We start from the raw sequence: 18,858 nt of genomic DNA on the forward strand, positions 1-18,858 counted from the left end.
ATTAACTTGTTGTAGTGCTAGACGGTATGCAGTTCGTAGGTAACCCACTTACAATAGTTCTAGTAAGTCATCGCGGTTGGTATACCCACTCCCTATCGTAGTTTGAGTATGTTTGTCGCAGATGGTGTGGCCCACTTACCATAGCTCTGGTAACTTGTCGCGGTCGGTCACACCTACTTACTATCGTAGTTGGAGTAAACTTATCGTAGATTGTAGGGCCCACTTACTATCAGTCTAGTAAGTCGTCGCAGTTAGCCATACCTGCTTACTATCGCAGTTGGAGTGAGTTTATCGTAGGTGGTAAGGTCTACTTACTATTCAGTAAGTCGTCACGGTTGACCGTACCTACTCACTATCGTAGTTGGAGCAAGCTTATCGTAGATGGTGTGGCCCACTTACTATTGTAAGTCGTCGCGGTTAGCCATACCTGCTTACTATCGCAGTTGGAGTGAGTTTATCGTAGGTGGTAAGGTCCACTTACTATTCAGTAAGTGTCGCGGTTGACCGTACCTACTCACTATCGTAGTTGGAGCAAGCTTATCGTAGATGGCGTGGCCCACTTACTATTGTTCTAGTAAGTCGTCGCAGTTAGCCATACCTACTTGCTATCGTAGTTGGAGTAAGCTTATCGTAGATGGTATGACCCACTTACTATAGTTTTAGTAAGTCGTCGCAGTTAGCCATACCTGCTTACTATCGTAGTTTTGATTAATCCCCAAAAGGATCACTTGCTATAGCTCTAGTAAGCTTACCTGCACCAATGGGACCCACTTTCCCCGGTTCGGACAAATTTACCTGCATAGAAGATTGTTTGCCTGTATGAAAAAGATTCACTTGTTTGGAAACTCACGACTCGAGGGTCGGAAAAGATAGTATGTCAAATGTTTTACGACTCGCAGGTCGGAGACCATAGCATGTCAAATGTTTTACGACTCGTGGGTCGGAGAACACACTTATTACAACACGAGGGTTGGAACAGTTTTTTTTCTTGAGAGTGCGCTAGATGATATGTATATGCTAATGCTAATGCGTATGTATATGTTTTATGAGAGAAATGAACAACAAGGTTTCTATCACCAGTAAGGTTACCAGGATACATTGATCAGGTGATTGGGAAGTAAACACTCGGTAAGGTTACTAGAAGGTAGGTGGACAATGTAGCTTAGCACCAGAGTTTTGAATTGGATGTTTTGATATATGGGATAATGCTTATGCTCATGCTTATGTTGATTGATGTAATGAGTGGAACGAAATAATGTCTTCTATAAGACTACCTGAAAAAAGGTTTCCGGAATGGATATGAAAATTTGTCTTAAAGAAGACTACCTGACAAGGTTCTTAGCAAAGGATGAGGAATGTCTTAAAGAAGACTGTCTGGAAAGGCTGAAAAATGTCTTAAAAGACTACCTAAAAAGGGTTTTAAAGAAAGAATAACGGATGTCTTAGAAAAGACTACTTAGGAAGGTTTGTAGAATGTCTTAGACAAGACTACCTGAAGGGATTTCTGAAAAGGATGCCAAATTGTTTTGAAAAAGACTACCTAAAAAGGTACTTAGAACGAGAATGGCTCGAAGAAGACTAACTCAAAAGGTACTTAGAAAAATAATGTCTTAGAGAAGACTACCTGAAAAGGTACTTAGAAAAAGAAATGTCTTGAAGAAGACTACCTGAAAAGGTTCTTGGAAATGACGATGATTGTCTTAGAGAAGGACTACCTAAAAAGGTTCTTAGAATGTCTTAAAGAAGACTACCTGAAAAGGTTCTTGGAAAATGACGGTGATTGTCTTGGAGAAGACTGCCTGAAAAGATTCTTAGAAAAAGAAATGTCTTGATCGTCTTTAAATAAGACTGCTTGAAGAGGTTCCTAAAAAGGATGATTAACGCCTTAGAAAAGACTACTTGAAAAGGTTCCTAGAAAGGATCGTAGGATTTGTCTTAAAGAAGACTGCCTAAAAAGGTGTGGTGTAATGTATCAGCCAATGTATGTAATGCATGATTTATATGTACTTGCATGATGCTCCAATGATAGGTTGTTGATAACTGAAGCGTATATAGCTCGCTGGAGTTGTAGGTTTGTTTGAGAGGGTGTGATGCTAGCGCGACTTCCCAATCCCTGTTTTTGTTTGAACTTTGAAGATTGTAGTTAGGAGGAGAATTTGTTCGAGGTTGTAAAGTGTGAAGACGCCTTTTCCTTTTGCTGTGCGCCTTGCCCCAGTTTGACTCTTTGAGTTACTCCACGCCTTTAACCTTTTGAGGTGTTTGCTTTATGGATTTGATATCCAATGCCCCAATGTTTAGAGGAAAAAGATGCTTATGATCTCCAAGACGTGAAGGAAGTACCCTGAGATATAACCTTGTCATATGCTTCGGCGTTTAGATTGAAGGGATATGCCCTTGATCTCCAGGATATTGAGGGTTATCCATAGTGTTCTATCCTTTTGAATTTGAATTCTTCCCATGTTTGACATGCCCCTGTTTTTCATTGCTTCGAGGTGTGCCCCGAGTCGATTGAACCTTAGGAAGAGTGCCCCTAGTTAATAGGATGTTTGGTTGTATGCCCCTGTTTAGGAAAAAACCCTATGGACGTGGTTTCCCCATTCAAGAGTCTTTATCAGGAATGATCGCCTTTGTGCTAAGTGTATATTTCGTAGATGGCGTTGTACCATTCGAGAAGTAACTCCAATGCGATGCATATGCAAGTTTTGAAATCGAAGTCCGTTATGAATTAGGACTGGATGTTTTAGAAATGAATGCTTGAAGAAGCGTAGTGGTTAGAAATAGTTTTAACAAACATAGGAGTCAGTATAACAAAATCCTGCTTAATATGCTTTCGTAGTTAACCTTGCCTCAATTAGGACTTTTAAATGTTGCAACTTGGCTTGGTTCATGTTTTAAGAAACAATGGATATAAGGCTCAAAATTTTATTTATCCCACCCCTTTCTCCTTGATGTTCTCCAGATCCTAAAATTCGCCTAATTCAATGAATGCGTTTTGTTTGTAAGAGCATTAGTTTTGATGTTGAATAGCAGCCTTAGTAGAGATGCAAGCACGGATGAAAAGTGTTGCAAAGATCCAAGCGTTGATGTGAAGCTTTGATGTTTTAGCAATCACAAGATTGTCCTTCGTATTTTGTTTTTGTTTTTATCCCTTATTTTTGCATGAACCAATCCCTTTTGAATTTGATCCATCGGGATGCCCTAATTTTTGCCTAAGTTATCTTTGTTTTTTCTTGAAATTCTCCATTTTGACTTAGCGGGCGTTTTTATTTTGAAAGCTCCTTTTGAGATTTGATCCTGGGATATTGAATGTTGTGACTGCCATGTCGATTTTGATTTGTAAGCTTCACCTTTGACACTTCCTCGATCTTGAATGATGTAATGAGGAAGAAGATGTTGTGAATGCTATCTCCATTGCTTCCTCAATCTCGGATGAACGCGAGGAAGAAGATATGCTTGAACCTTTGCTTGAATCCTTGCTTGGATTAACTGATTCTCTTGACAACCAAAATACACCATTGAATTAATTGAAATCTACCCTACCCCTTGTTAAAATCAAGGTTTATTTGAAAAGTAGAAGCAAACTCCAACTTCTGGCTCGAGGGGGTGACGAGGGATGAACATCCTTATACCTCCACTGTTTAGGGATTTGAAACAATGCCTGTACATCGTCGGTTCGGTCTTACCTTGAAAGCATATATTTAGCTGTAATTTTAGTTATTTGTATTCGTCATTCTCCCTCAAGTTTGTTAATGATTGGGAGTGATAATTTGAAATGGAAAGTCGTAGTAATGCAAAAGCGGAGCGAAAGAATTGATTTCAAAACATGCATGATTATTTTATTGAATTACTATTCGAAAGGTACAACGTTTTACATCAAATAGCATTTTGTGATCGTAGGAAATACAACTTGAAAGATAAACCTATTAATCCTAAGGGCAATCTCCTTTGTGAATCTGTCGACTTTGTTTTACTCCTTAGTTCGTTGACTTGTAGAAGTAAAAGGGTAATCTCGAATTCTCCTTGGGCACGTCAAAGTGTCGGAAATAATTGTAAGCGGTGGGTTTTCGTCGTATCGGGACTTCATGAGTTTCCTTTGACTGAACCTCTTTTGCCTTTTTTTCTAAGGATAGCACCACACCATTTGCAGCCTTCAAAGTTTGTAGATTGAGAGAAAAACCTATGGCCTTTTTGCCCCTTGGTATGGAGTTAGCATATGTTGCATTCCCTCCATCGTAGTCACGCATTTTTGTTCAGGGTATTGCCCTAGTTGGATTAATCCTTGCCCCCAGGTTATCGTAGAGCGTCCTTGTAAGTTTGCTATGTTCGTAGATGAACCCCCTTATGACTAGATACCCCTTGAGTGTATCTATGAGGGAACTTTGTTGTTGAACTAATCCTTGCTCGATAATAACCTTTGTTGCATTCACAATCCTGTTATGACAAGGCGTGGGCATGTGGCTGGCATGGTGAAAGGCGTCCTCTTTTCCTTAAGATCATTCTTAATTGTTTATCCTCCTTCTTTCTCCTCTTTAGTTTTTCTCCACGAGTCTCGGGAAATCGGCTAGCACGGTAAGTGTGGGTGCGGACGAAGATATGAATGCAAATGTAAATGTCAATGTAAATGTACGGATGCATGAAAATGAAAATGCATGCGTATGCACAAGACTCCTTGTATTATAACTCCTTGCATGCAATGAAGACAGGTGACATGTGATCCTAGGGATAACCTTAGAGGCGACATTGGACCCTCGTGGAATCTTTGTAGGATAAATGTTATGACACGCCAATGGAAATCCCTTAGATTAGGGAGTATGTAGAAAGTAGCGGCTGGTGACCGTTCAAGACAGTTGCCAAGTATCATGGCCATCGAGAGGCCGATAGACGTGTACCAATGAAGTTGTCCCTCGTGGGAAGGTTCTCTATGTGGAACACAACCTATCTAAGGACGATATCGGATGAAGAGAAATCCCTACAGGCTAGGGATGAAAGATGTATAAACGAAAATCCAAACCCTTCAAGTTAGGGGTATGCGGGAGCAAGCGCGAGGTGACCGTTCAAGACAGTCACTATATCTCATGGCCATCGAGAGTCCAATCGACATGCATTAATGAAGACGTCCTTCGTGGGAAGGACACGTGGTCTTAGAAATTAGATTCCCTACAGGATAGGGACCACGTAGGAATACCTGCAAAATTGCAACACATAGATATTCGAAGTATATAAATTGCAAACAAATAATAAGCACATAAGCACAAAAGTCCTAGGTTCATAGGTCCGACGTAGCGGCTCTTGGGAGCCAACCTTTTTATAGGGGGGTTCTAGAAGGTCTCATGGGGTCGTTCATAGCCTCCGAGACTTTTTGTCTCTTCGGATTTTAGAACAACTCATTTTATCCATTAGGTTCGAATTTTTGGGGTAGGTTCTCGGAGAGATCAGCCAAGTATCCAGTCCTGCCCTCAACAAAGTCAAGCCTCGTTTTGGACATTTTCGAATACTCAACCCACTCCGAGTGGAGTTATCAATGAGACTCGTAGGCGATTCATGTCCCCTATTGATTTCAAAGTTAACTCCCACACTTAGGGTTTAACACAACATAAAAACAACAATGCATATAATAATATAGGTAAACATTTTAAGGCAGATAAATAAACATTTAAGAAAAACAAAAAACAAATAAATAAATAAATAATTTAATATTTATTAAAAGATGAACCTTCCCCAAACCCTAAAAATGGCAAGTTTGTCAAACCCTAAAAAAAACTTGCCAAACCTAAACCCTGCCAAAACCTATAGGAGCATAGTATTCACTATTAAGTTACTCCCCAGCAGAGTCGCCAGCTGTAGCAACCTGCCTAAAAATTATGGTGTTTAGAGTCGCCACCTATTCTGAAGGGCGAATAGGAAACCCTATGCAGTATAGAGATCAGGGTAAGATACTATATTCAGGTCGAGGGAAGGTGTTAGGCACCCTCAACCCTTTCCTAAGGTTTGCATTATAAAGCTAAGGTTTATGGCTAAAATAAAGAAAGATGACAGACAGTTAATAGAGTTAAAGGCTAATTATTTGAACATGATTAGAGTTTGGAGGAAGGGGACTCGCCTTGGTTATCCAAGTGCCTACGTATCTCCTTAGGGAGAATCAGAGTCAACGTAGTTCGGGTACAGGATTGTACGCCTTAGAATTAGATTTTAATGGTTTGAAGTTGTTTTAGAGGCTTTTTGAATGACCTATCTGTCGCTACCGCGAAAATTAACAGAATCGCCACTAACATATTTATCCTGAAAAGGGAGGGAATGCCAGCAAACCACAAAACAAAACAACGGTCTCACGACCAGAGAAATAGGGTAAGGGAGTCGGTTACGTGAGGGGAAGGTATGATCACCCCTCACGCCCATCGTACTCGATGGTATCCACGCTTGTGTCTAAAACTATGGGTGTGTAAGCAAACTGCGCTAATCTGGACTAAAATGAATGCAGAATGTAGGGAAAAGAAAGGATTGTGCTCGCACGGGCCCTACCCCGCTGCCTACGTATCTGTTTTGCAGAATCAGAGCTACCGTAGCTCGGCTAACTAATTTCCGTTTGTTGTGTGTTTTTTAAGTGAACGAGTTACATTCACACTCCGCTGCTCGACCTTTGGAGACTTATGCCTGGGAATGGAGAGGAAATAACAAGTTCTTAAGAAAAGAAAATCAAAGAGTGTGGTTTGTGTTTTAAACAATGCATGAGGAAGACCTAAGCAAAGGGGGGAAAGCTTGCTACCTAATGTTATCATACAAAGGGTACAAGTCTAAACTAAACTATCAACCTACGAGGAAAAGGGATGCAAACAAGTATATCACACAAACGAGCTCCGCTCGTAAAGCAAACAAAACCAACGGCATTGGCCGAGTGGTAGAAAAGCGGTCCCGCCATAGCCAAGGGGAGCAGCTCAACCCAAGTCAACCAAGCATTAGACCTCGCGAAATTATCGGGCCATAGACAAGAGGGCGGACCCCTCTTAGCAACCAAGCCGTCACGGATCGTAAAGGAAAACGGTGCGTGCGTACATTGAGCATCAACGTCGAGCGACGCGAGCTATAAGAAAGGCGGGGGTCCGGCTGCATGAACCCTTTTCCTGACATACTCGATAACAAGATCTTGTGCAGGTTCGAAAGCGAGCAACGCGAGGCGTGCGCATACCAAACAGACTCGATGAGACTAGGCGGGGGTTGATTGCTAACCCTTTCCGCATGCCCTCCATGAGGACTTAACGGAGTGCCATATAGGACTTATTACACCGTGACTCCCTGCCGCAAAGCACAAATATAAACACACCAACAAAAACAGAGCCTCTTTCGAGGACTTGGCCAGATGCATGTCTAAGTTCTACTTCTCATGTTAAAGGATGATGCGAGAAAGCGATAAAAGGGACAAGGAGACAATACTGAACGGATAGCAAATCCGCAATGAGCTAGCAAGCGTGAGCAAAGAAGTCCGAAGTACTTTGCGTAAGCCATCATCAAGCAAAACGAGTCAGAAAGCGTCGTCATGAAAATAGATCACAAGCGACATGTGGCACGCGTCGAGCATAACCACATAAGCAACCTGCAAGGGAAACAATCCAGACAATACAGGAGTATACATCTCAATGAGTGAGAGATCAGGTGACTGGCATCGGAAATAGGTTTGTGTCCCACAAATAAAGTGGAACACGACGCATATCAATCGCACCGGAAGCGAACTCGTGTCCCACAAGTAAAGTGGAACACGAAGCAAGTCGAATCGCAATCAAAGGCTCTCTCGAAGTACCTCGCACATCTCAACAACCAAATCAGTAATAACAAGGAGGCACGCACCCGCCATAGAAAATAATAGAAATTAAATTCTAAGTAAATCCTAAACAAAATTCTAACAAGATTAAATTGTTTTTTGTGGCATTTTTATCTAACAAGCAACAGAACAAAACTATGTACAAAACAATTAAATTCTATCAAGACAAAGAATACATGTTTTTATTCATTTTTTTCATAAAGCTAAAAATCTAACAAATATAAGAGATTGCATGTTTTTGTATTATCTTTTTATCATCTAGAAACATGAAATTAAATTCTAATTCTAAACAAAAATTAACACATGAATTTCCTTGTTTTTATTATGCTTAAAAGTACTAAAAAACAAACTAACTAAAAAAGTTAAATGATATAGAAACAAAATGTACACAGGGGGTTTTAAGCTGAAAAAAAGGTGTGCAATCAGCAAAGAGGGCGCAGGGCCCAAAGGCTTTTGGCCCAAAGCTATTTTTGTTCAGATTTTTGAAACTGTGAGAGGCGTATGGGCCTCTTTGGTGGTATGAACAGAATTTTCGGTGGAAAGGCCCAGAGAATTGTTTATTGTAATTTTCTGATTAATCACACACTAATTATTCATGCTTATGCCAATTAACCAGGTCATTATCCATTTAATCTCAATTAAGAAAAAAAAACTAATAATTAAAAACAGGGAAAGGGATTAGGGTCGTATGTCACTCACCTTGTTTCAGAAGAAGATCTCCCTACTTCTACACCGTGACGGCGGAGCATCTCTCGACTCCGGCAAGTTTTACTCCCTCCCTCTCGAACTCACGGCGGCCGGAGATTATCAAGCCTCCTTCCGATCAGCCTTTCCCTCTCCCGTCTCTCGGATATCAGTCTCATCTCCTCCGACGAAACTAACGGTGCCAAACTCTTTGCTCATCTCTCAATTAATTTTCTCTCCGCTCAACGATCTCTTCTCGTCTTCGTTTGATCCTTCTTCTCCTTTTGCTCATTTCTGAATCTTGATATGATGTTGTTGTAGAGCGTGAAGTCACGAAGTAAGGCGGTTTAGAGACGTCGTTGATTGAGGCGGCTCTGAATCGGTGATGATTGAATGAAGGTTGCGGTTGTTGAAGTTGTAGCGAAGAGAGATTGAAGATGTTGAAGAACTGTTGTTGCGGACTAGCGGAGATTATCGTGAAGACTCATAGTGCAATTTGTTGAAGATTCTTGATGACACCGATGAAGATTGATGAATAGTATGAAAGCTGATAACGATTCCGTTATTGATGCGGATGACTCATTGAAGATGATGAAGGTTATTGAGTGGTGATATTTGCGTTGTTACCGTTGAACGTTGTTCTTGCAGGTGAATTTGATGGAGAATTGAAGATTGTAATGAAGATGACTCTGCAGAAGCGTTGTTGAGATGCGATGATGATGAAGAGTGAAGGATATTGTGAAGGTTGGATCTGGTTTTCTGTTATGGTTCGTCAAAGAGAAACTGAAGATGATGAAACGTGAATCCGAGAGTTTGTTATGTTTCTTGTTGCGATTCCCTCCCCCTGTGAATTCTCTATTCCCTCCTCTTTGTTCTGAGTTTTTTTCCTGTTATGACTCTGATTCTGTTATGTGTTACATCTTCTTTTTGAGTCCTTTTTTCTGTTCCCCTTGCGAGTTTGTATCTCTTTTTTCTGTGAGTTTCCTGTTATCGATTCGGTTACAAACTCTCTTCTTCTGCCCATTTTTGCAGATGATGATGAACCAGTTTACTGGATTTTCTGATGCCGGTCCGGTTTTCGTTTTTGTACAGGTTTATTGTGAGTGCAGCAAGGTTTTTCTTTATGCAGGGAGCATCTTATGGCTCGGCTTCCATTGTTTGAAATGCCTTCGGCAAAAGCTTGAAGAAGGAAGTATACATTGGACTGGACCTTTAGGAATAAGCGTGCATCAAGAGTATTTGGACATGGATATATTTTGGATTGAACTTTGAAGAATGTAATGAAGAAATTAGATTTTGAACATGATTTTTTGTATAATTTTTGTAATAAAGTGGGCTTCATAATTTGAACGGGCTTGGACCTTTATGAATGTATGGACTTTTGTGTATTTGAATTTGGATTTTGAATGATGATTAACACAAAGATGAGCAAAACTTGAACAAATGAATGATTGAGTGAACCTGAATAAAATTCATCAATACTTAATGAATCCTTTTTTTATGAGTGAACTCCAATCCACTTGCAACTTCAATGGATCCCGAACTCTATTTAATAGCATCAATCTAACTCAAACTTGCACGGGAAGCCACCAATAAATCGCAAGTATAATGTTGCCACGGACACAATGCTCTCTTTTAAGCTCATACCCTTTTATTATGACTCACTATCTTGCAATTCATCCCACAAACCTCTTGAATTAATGATCTCGAAATAACAGAACTCTTTATTTTTTCTCGATTTTCGAACGACGAAATAAACGTCTTTGATAACTTATAGCTCAAATAAAGAGGGCAAATTTTGTGGTGCAACAGCTGCCCCTATTCAAACTTCTTGAACCTGACGAGTGAGAAACGGAGGTTTCGAACCGTTGAGGTGGAAGGAGATTGAATACCAGAATGAACTCGAAAATTTGCGCTCTTGATCAATAGAAGATTCCATCTTGCATGAAGAAGGAATGTACCACCCCGCAGGCGAGGAGAAAAAAAACTTCAATTGACCTGGATAATTAAATAAGCTCCAACTTGTGATAAGAAGGAACAGACAACCCCATTGCTGAGGGAAAAACTTCAATTGGTCTGGGCACCAAGAGAAGGTCGACATCTTCGGTTGATCTGTGTATCAAAACGAAATAGATGTCTTTGGCCGATCTGAATATCGGAAATAAGAATGTCTTCAACTGATCTGGGGACATCAGGACTGAGCAGACATGTCTTCTTCTGGCGAAAGTAAATCGTCAGGTGGGTGGATATCCTCAACTGATCGGAAACATCAGGATTGTGCCTTCTACTGATCTGGGGACATCAGGAAGAAAATGGATATCCTCAACCGATCTGGGGGCATCGGGAATTTTAAAGAATGCTTTTAACTGATCTGGGGACATCAGGACTGAGCAAGCAAGTCTTCTTCCGACGAAAATAAATCGTCAGGTGGGTGGAAGTCCTCAACTGATCGGAAACATCAGGATTGTGCCTTCTACTGATCTAGGGACATCAGGAAGAAAATGGACCTCCTCAATCGATCTGGGGGCATCGGGAATCAAGATTGTCTTCAACTGATCTGTGGACATCAGGACTGAGCAGACATATCTTCTTCTGAACGAACTAAATCGTCAGGGAATGGATATTTCCGACTGATCTGAGGCATCAGAGGGCTTGCTCCTTCGGAAGATCTTAGAGATCCGGAGGCGGTTCTTTCAACTGAACTGAATTTCAGGATAAGAACAAATATCCTCAACCGATCTGGGGACATCGGGAATAGGAGTGTCTTCAACTGACCTGGCGATATCAGGAATAATAGACAATCCTCTTCTGATGAATTAAATCATCAAGAGATATCTCCGACTGATCTGAGGCATCAGTGGGCTAGCTCCTTAGGAAGATCTTGGAAGATCCGGAGGCGATTCCTTCAACTAATCTGGATACTAGGATAGGAACAAATATCTCTTCCGAACTGTGTACGCCGGGGAAAGAATGCCTTTAAACTGATCTGGACATGATGCCAGAAAATAAGTAGGACAATCTTCATCTGAAAGACAAAGTCAATCAGGTAGACATCTCCATCTGATCTGATGATATCAGTGGCTTGCTCCTTCGAAAGATCGACAGAGATCCGGAGGCGGTTCCTTCAACTAATCTGAATCTGAATATTAGGATAGGAACAAATATCTCTTCCGAACTGTGTGCGCCGGGAATGGAATGTCTTCAATGGATGAATTGACAATCCTCTTCTGATCTCAATATCAGGATAACGCCCGTAATGATTAGGCGAATATTGCTCTCTGAGGGAGCATTTGAACTTGGATAAACTTTCCTGCAGAAAGAAACATATATGATATGATTTATGCATGATGCATGTATGAATGTTTATGGAATAACGTTCCCAAGAAGGCAGACGCTATACGCTTTTGAGAATGTTATGCAAATGATGCATGATTCGAACATTGATTAGGGATACAACGGAGGAACACTGATTTGTTGAAGAAGTCCTGGAGAGAATATGGAACTCTGCGTGGAGGACAAGATGAGTGACCAAGGGTCACCATTGCGAGATAACAAAGATGGATCAGAAATCTGCTGGAGATGATCAAATATGGATGCGAGCTCTGGTCGGGGAATAAATCCTGCTTGGGGATACCCGGGCAACTTCCCTGGAGAAGCAACCTCTCGACATATTGGGGATATGGAGATGTGAGCAAGTCATGGAGATAACTCTGATGAGGAGTAACCAACTTGCTTGTGTAGGACGCATTCCGTTGGGGAAATCCTTGAAGGAAACCGATTCTATTGAGGATGCAAGTGAAACTCTGTTGAGGAGAGACTCAGTGGAGAAGATGAATACTTCTGCATGATGGTTCACTGAGAAGATAAGAAATCCGCTGGGGATAAGGAACTTAGCATATGAACCTTTTGTTAAGATCACTCCACTGGGGAATAAGATGACTCTCCTGGGGAAAACAGGTCAATCTGTTGGGGAGAGAAACACTCTACTGGGGAAAGTGAGGAACTCAGGCAAGGAACTTAATTAAGGGCTTGTTGGGGAATCAGATACCATTCATCATGATTCAACTGGGGAGAAGATATTCCACCAGGGGATAAGGCTTCTAAAGCACGGAGATCTCGTTGACATGAGCTTTGCTAAGGGGATGAAAATCTTGTAACGAAGATAACCTCGTCTGGATGTACCCAGGTGGGGAATGAGAATCTCTCACTTGGCTAGGTCCGCCAATGCGCTGACACGGCGCTCGAAAGAATGTACCTGTGAGATATACAGATGAAAATGCCCCAGAATATATCATGACGTCCACGAGATTTCCTCACATAGAAGAGAACAATAATGCTCATCCACAATGGGCAAATTCAAGAGCAACAGATTATCAAACGTCTGAGCTTGAAACTTTCCAAATAAGCAATGGATTCACGAGTTGACAAGTAATCAGTGATTAGACCACCAAATAAGTATCGGCCAGAGTATCAATCAAGCATTGGTTCTCCGAGAGAAAGCCACCAGGAAATGGGATTAATGGGTCAAGCAAGTATTGGACTTTCAGCTTCTGACTGCTGAGGATGACAACCCTGACGGTTCTCAAGTTCATAAGTTGCTTAGCTCACATCTGAGCTTTAAACTGAACACCTCCTGATGAGAATAAAAATGCCAATGCATAGTGCTTTGCCCAGCCTGTAAGGACTTTGAAGAAATTCTCCTCGTAAGGACTTCTTGAGATTCGTACTATCATAGCCAACTTGCCCCAATATCATGAACTTTGAAACCGTGCCCCTGCATGGCTTGTGTTGAAGATAGCTTCGATTGTGTTTGGGTGAATGCCCCTGATTGCTTAGCACTTTGAGAGATTCTTCGAATCTTGACCTGATTATTGATTGAAAACTTGCTCGACAAAGTATTCAAATGCTTCTGGTGCCCCTGAGGGTGATCAAACTTTGAGATATTCTTGCTTCAACTCAACGGAGTTCTGAAGACAACTTGCCCTTCGGGAGGGATACACTGTTCATCTGAAGTTCATGATGGAAACCTTCTTGATGTTAAGCACTCGTTCACATGCAAAAAATGTTTATTATGAGAAATATAATTCTAATGCAAAGAGTATGTTTGTCTTGAAGTTTAAAGAAACTTTTTGAAAAGATGTCGTAACATCGTTTTTTTGTTAAAGAAAGATGGTGTGATACCAACTCAAGTAATTAGCGGATCTCCTAGGAGTCAGCTTACCGTATTCTCGTGTATAGTATGCTTTCGAATTAACCCATGCTTCAGTTAGGACTTTTAAGGGTTGTAACGTGGCCAGGTTCACGGTTTAAGAAAAAAAGATTTTTAGGCTCAAATTATTTGGTGCCCACCCCTTTCATGATGTTCTCCAGTCCTAAGTTCAGTTAACTTGACATGAGCATTCATCTTTCAAGAGGAATTTGAGATGATTGAGGAGCCAATGAGGTATTCGGACATGGCAGTCACTTTACCTTTTGTTTTTGGTGTCTGATCATACGACTTTGTTCTTTGTTGAGGATCTTTATTTTGTAATCCTTTGTTTTTCGCTTTTGCTTTGCTTTTTCGTTTCCCTAACTTTTTCCTGGACAAATTCTTTTGAATTTTGATTTAGATGTCCAGCGGGATGCCCTAACTTTTGCCTAAGTCACATGTTTTCAAGTTGTTGACTTAGCGGGCTCTTTTTCTTCTTTTTTTTCTTTTTGATTCATTCTTTTCTTTTGAACAATTCGTGTGATCATGAATCTCTGATTTGTTGGAAGTGACTGTGACTGCCTGAGTCCTTGATTGATGAAGAACTACCATTGTGGTATTGTCCTCTTTTGACCTCCTGATGTGAGGGATAAACCACAACGGCTTTGATGTTGGTCTCAACCTCCTGATGTGAGGGATAATTTTGATGTCTCGACCTCTTGAGGTGAGGAATAACTGTTGTGGATTTGGCTTTCCTCAATCTGTTGAAAGATAGCCATTGTTGTATCTTTAGATGTGTGCTCCTGATGAATTTTGAATGCTCGATCAGGTCAACTGAATACTACCCTGCCCCTGGGATAAAATAAGGGTTTTTTCGTATAGAAAAGAAACTCCTACTTCGAAGGCTCAGAGGGATTAACGAGGGTTTCACTCCCTTATATCTCCAGTGTTTGGGAATTTGAAACAATGCCTGTACATCATCAACAGGGTTTTACTCAAAAGCATACCATTTGAGGTTATTGGTATTATGTTCATCATTCTCCCTTCGGAGTTATCATGCTTTATTAACAAGAGATGAGTATCACAAAAAGCATAGAAAAACATATAAGAGCAAAAGCGAATGGATTTTTTCAAGACAAACATATCCAATGCATTATGATTATAGTTCAAAAATAAACAAGATTTGCATGCAAACAGTATTGAACAAAGAAAGAAAGCTTAAACATGAACATGCATGATGAATTAGGAATTGCCAATGTTGAGGAGATCCTCTCCGTATGGACTTATTGCTTCAGAAGATCCAGTGAGATAAAGGAGAATTTCAATTCTGGCCTTCAGGTGCGAATGTGACAGCCTTTGAATCAATCAGGTCTTGAACCTTGTCTTTGAACAAATGACAATCCTCAATCAGATAACCAGGTGCCCCAGCATGGAGAACACACCAAGCATCAACATATGTTCCTGTAGAACACTTTAGATTACTTCACAGAAGAGGATTTCGGCAAAGTCATACAGAAGTTACAAGTGCTCAGCTTTAGGGATTTGAGTTGTTCTAGTGGTGCACAAACTCAAGATACAAGGCGTATTGCTTATCCCTCGGTCGGGAGCCCTTACAAAACAGCGACTAGATTTTGTGAATGCTTTAGGGATTTGAGCTACCAATGATGCGAACTCAAGAACACGGAGTCTTGCTTATCCCTCGGTCGGGAGCCCTAAATATAGCTGCTGGATTAGTAATCACCGTCATGTATGGAGGAAACTTGTATTATTATCAGCGAACAACAATAAACTCTGACGCTTGGCTATCAAAGTCATTACTTGGAACACACAACATTTGTTAAGAAGGAAGCCTCTAGCAGCACAAGTTGCAAGTGATTCTCATGAGTTACTCCTCGAGGAAGATCTAACATTCAACTTGCGGCATATGAAATGGGATTGACCAGTTGAAACCATTATGAATAAACTCAAACATCTCTGCATCGAGCAAGTCCTGGACTTTTTGTACCTCAACACCTTGTAAGGCTTGACATTATGATTAGGTGCCCCGAGAATGGAAAACACCGAGTATTGTCATTGAAATCAGGAGAGCTAACTGTGGTGAGAAAGACCCAAAGAAACGAATCTTAACCGATTGAAATTCCATCAAACAGGAAAGAAACTGAACACCAAGCACTAGGATTCTTATCAGCTTGTTTCTCTTACTCTTTCCGTCTCTGTTGACAAGCAAAGGATACTGAAAAGGAAACTCCAAGAGAGGAGGTGATTCGGGATGTGAAGCAGAACCTTGAGAATGAGAGGTGTGCCCTTGCAGATCACTCTTAATTACTGTCTGGCGGAAGAATCTGGCGAAGTCACACGGAATTTGTAATGCTTTAGGGATTCGAGCAATGCAAATGGTGCAATGCTCAAGATAGACAATGTCTTGCTTATCCCTCGTGCGGGAGCCCCAAGCAACTTCAAAGACTTGCAGATCCTAACATCATGACCAGGTGCCCCAGAATAGAACTCACACCTAGTGTTATCGTCATCAAGCATAGAATCTGTAGACATCCACACAATACAGAGCTTAACCAGTTGCAAATAAAGCAAGCATGGAAGCAAATGAGCATGAGACAAATCTTCAAAAAGAACCCCCAACTGAGCTTTCCTCTTGATCACTCCACAAAGTTATTCCATGACTAATCTTTGAGCACACAATAAGAACAGGTCAAGTCTCTAAGTCTGGTGAGAGTACCAAGTCTGAATAAGAGATACTCGGTCTTGAATACCTGTTATGCATGGAATGTATGAGATGCATGATATGAATACAATGCCATGTTCATCCGATTTCCAAGGAATCCTCATGTTTTGATTTTTTTAGAAAGCAAGAGATGGAAAAGCTGAGCACAAGGCTTAAAGACATGATTCCTTGGAAATGGAGGGAACACATGTGCTAGTATGCTAGTTATTTTTTGTACATCATTTTTTTGGAAAGTAAATATGCAATGATGCAAAGTGGTGAGAACCACAATACTGGATATATCTGAGATACCGAGAAATCACACGGCACAGGTTCAAAGGTTCGGCGCAGCTTCAGATCACCACACAAACCATAAGTCAACAACGGAACAAGTTACCATCGGAACCAGAACATGTAGTCACCAACACACTGGAATAGAACATAGATTACCACTCGAACAAGAACCATAGTACCACACGAACAGGAACCAATAGTACTCTCGAACAAGATCAACGGTAACCCACGAATAAGAACAGCGGTAACCCACAAACGAGAACAACGGTAACCCACGAACGAGGATAGCGGTAACCCACGAACGAGAACAACGGTAACCCACGAACGAGAACAGCGGTCACCAACAATGTACCTGTTATATAATCATTGATTCCCGCCCCACTCACGGGTAAATCTAGGTCAGGGTAGGTCAAAAAGCCAACAGAGGATCGAATGTAGGCGTTATCATACGATATTGCCTCATTCCACCAAGCTCTGCCCGTGGATACGTGATCAGATCAATCAGGCATACACCTTCTGTCCGTCACGGCCACTCTAGTCCTAGTTCCTATGGTATCACTCATGACCTGGGTATTGGGTCTTTTACCTCTTGAAACACCCACCCACAGACAGAAACCAGACAGTCCAAAATATGATGCAGAAAAGTAAAAGCGCACATAGAATGCAATGCAAATAGAAAAATATGCAAAGCAGTAAAGCACCCAAAGATAAACACACAAGCGCTAGGATCGACTCGCTAGGTCCGGACCAGCAACAGGTCAAGACGTCCCCAGCAGTGTCGCCAGCTGTCGCTACCGCGAAAATTAACAGAGTCGCCACTAACATATTTATCCTGAAAAGGAAGGGAATGCCAGCAAACCACAAAACAAAACAACGGTCTCACGACCAGAGAAAAAGGGTAAGGGAGTCGGTTACGTGAGGGGAAGGTATGAGCACCCCCACGCCCATCGTACTCGATGGTATCCACGCTTGTGTCTAAAACTATGGGTGTGTAAGCAAACTGCGCTAATCTGGACTAAAATGAATGCAGAATGTAGGGAAAAGAAAGGATTCTGCTCGCACGGGCCCTACCCCGCTGCCTACGTATCTGTTTTGCAGAATCAGAGCTACCGTAGCTCGGCTAACTAATTTCCGTTTGTTTTGTGTTTTTTAAGTGAACGAGTTACATTCACAATCCGCTGCTCGACCTTTGGAGACTTATGCCTGGGAATGGAGAGGAAATAACAAGTTCTTAAGAAAAGAAAATCAAAGAGTGTGGTTTGTGTTTTAAACAATGCATGAGGAAGACCTAAGCAAAGGGGGGAAAGCTTGCTACCTAATGTTATCATACAAAGGGTACAAGTCTAAACTAAACTATCAACCTACGAGGAAAAGGGATGCAAACAAGTATATCACACAAACGAGCTCCGCTCGTAAAGCAAACAAAACCAACGGCATTGGCCGAGTGGTAGAAAAGCGGTCCCGCCATAGCCAAGGGGAGCAGCTCAACCCAAGTCAACCAAGCATTAGACCTCGCGAAAATGATCGGGCCATAGACAAGAGGGCGGACCCCTCTCAGCAACCAAGCCGTCACGGATCGTAAAGGAAAATGGTGCGTGCGTACACCGAGCATCAACGTCGAGCAACGCGAGCTATAAGAAAGGCGGGGGTCCGGCTGCATGAACCCTTTTCTTGACATACTCAATAACAAGATCTTGTGCAGGTTCGGAAGCGAGCAATGCGAGGCGTGCGCATACCAAACAGACTCGATGAGACTAGGCGGGGGTTGATTGCTAACCCTTTCCGCATGCCTTCCATGAGGACTTAACGGAGTGCCATATAGGACTTATTACACCGTGACTCCCTGCCGCAAAGCACAAATATAAACACACCAACAAAAACAGAGCCTCTTTCGAGGACTTGGCCAGATGCATGTCTAAGTCCTACTTCTCATGTTAAAGGATGATGCGAGAAAGCGATAAAAGGGACAAGGAGACAATACTGAACGGATAGCAAATCCGCAACGAGCTAGCAAGCGTGAGCAAAGAAGTCCGAAGTACTTCGCGTAAGCCATCATCAAGCAAAACGAGTCAGAAAGCGTCGTCATGAAAATAGATCACAAGCGACATGTGGCACGCGTCGAGCATAACCACATAAGCAACCTGCAAGGGAAACAATCCA

This window comes from Vicia villosa, linkage group LG2 (genome assembly GCF_029867415.1).
Source record: "Vicia villosa cultivar HV-30 ecotype Madison, WI linkage group LG2, Vvil1.0, whole genome shotgun sequence".
Classification (NCBI taxonomy): Eukaryota; Viridiplantae; Streptophyta; class Magnoliopsida; order Fabales; family Fabaceae; genus Vicia; species Vicia villosa.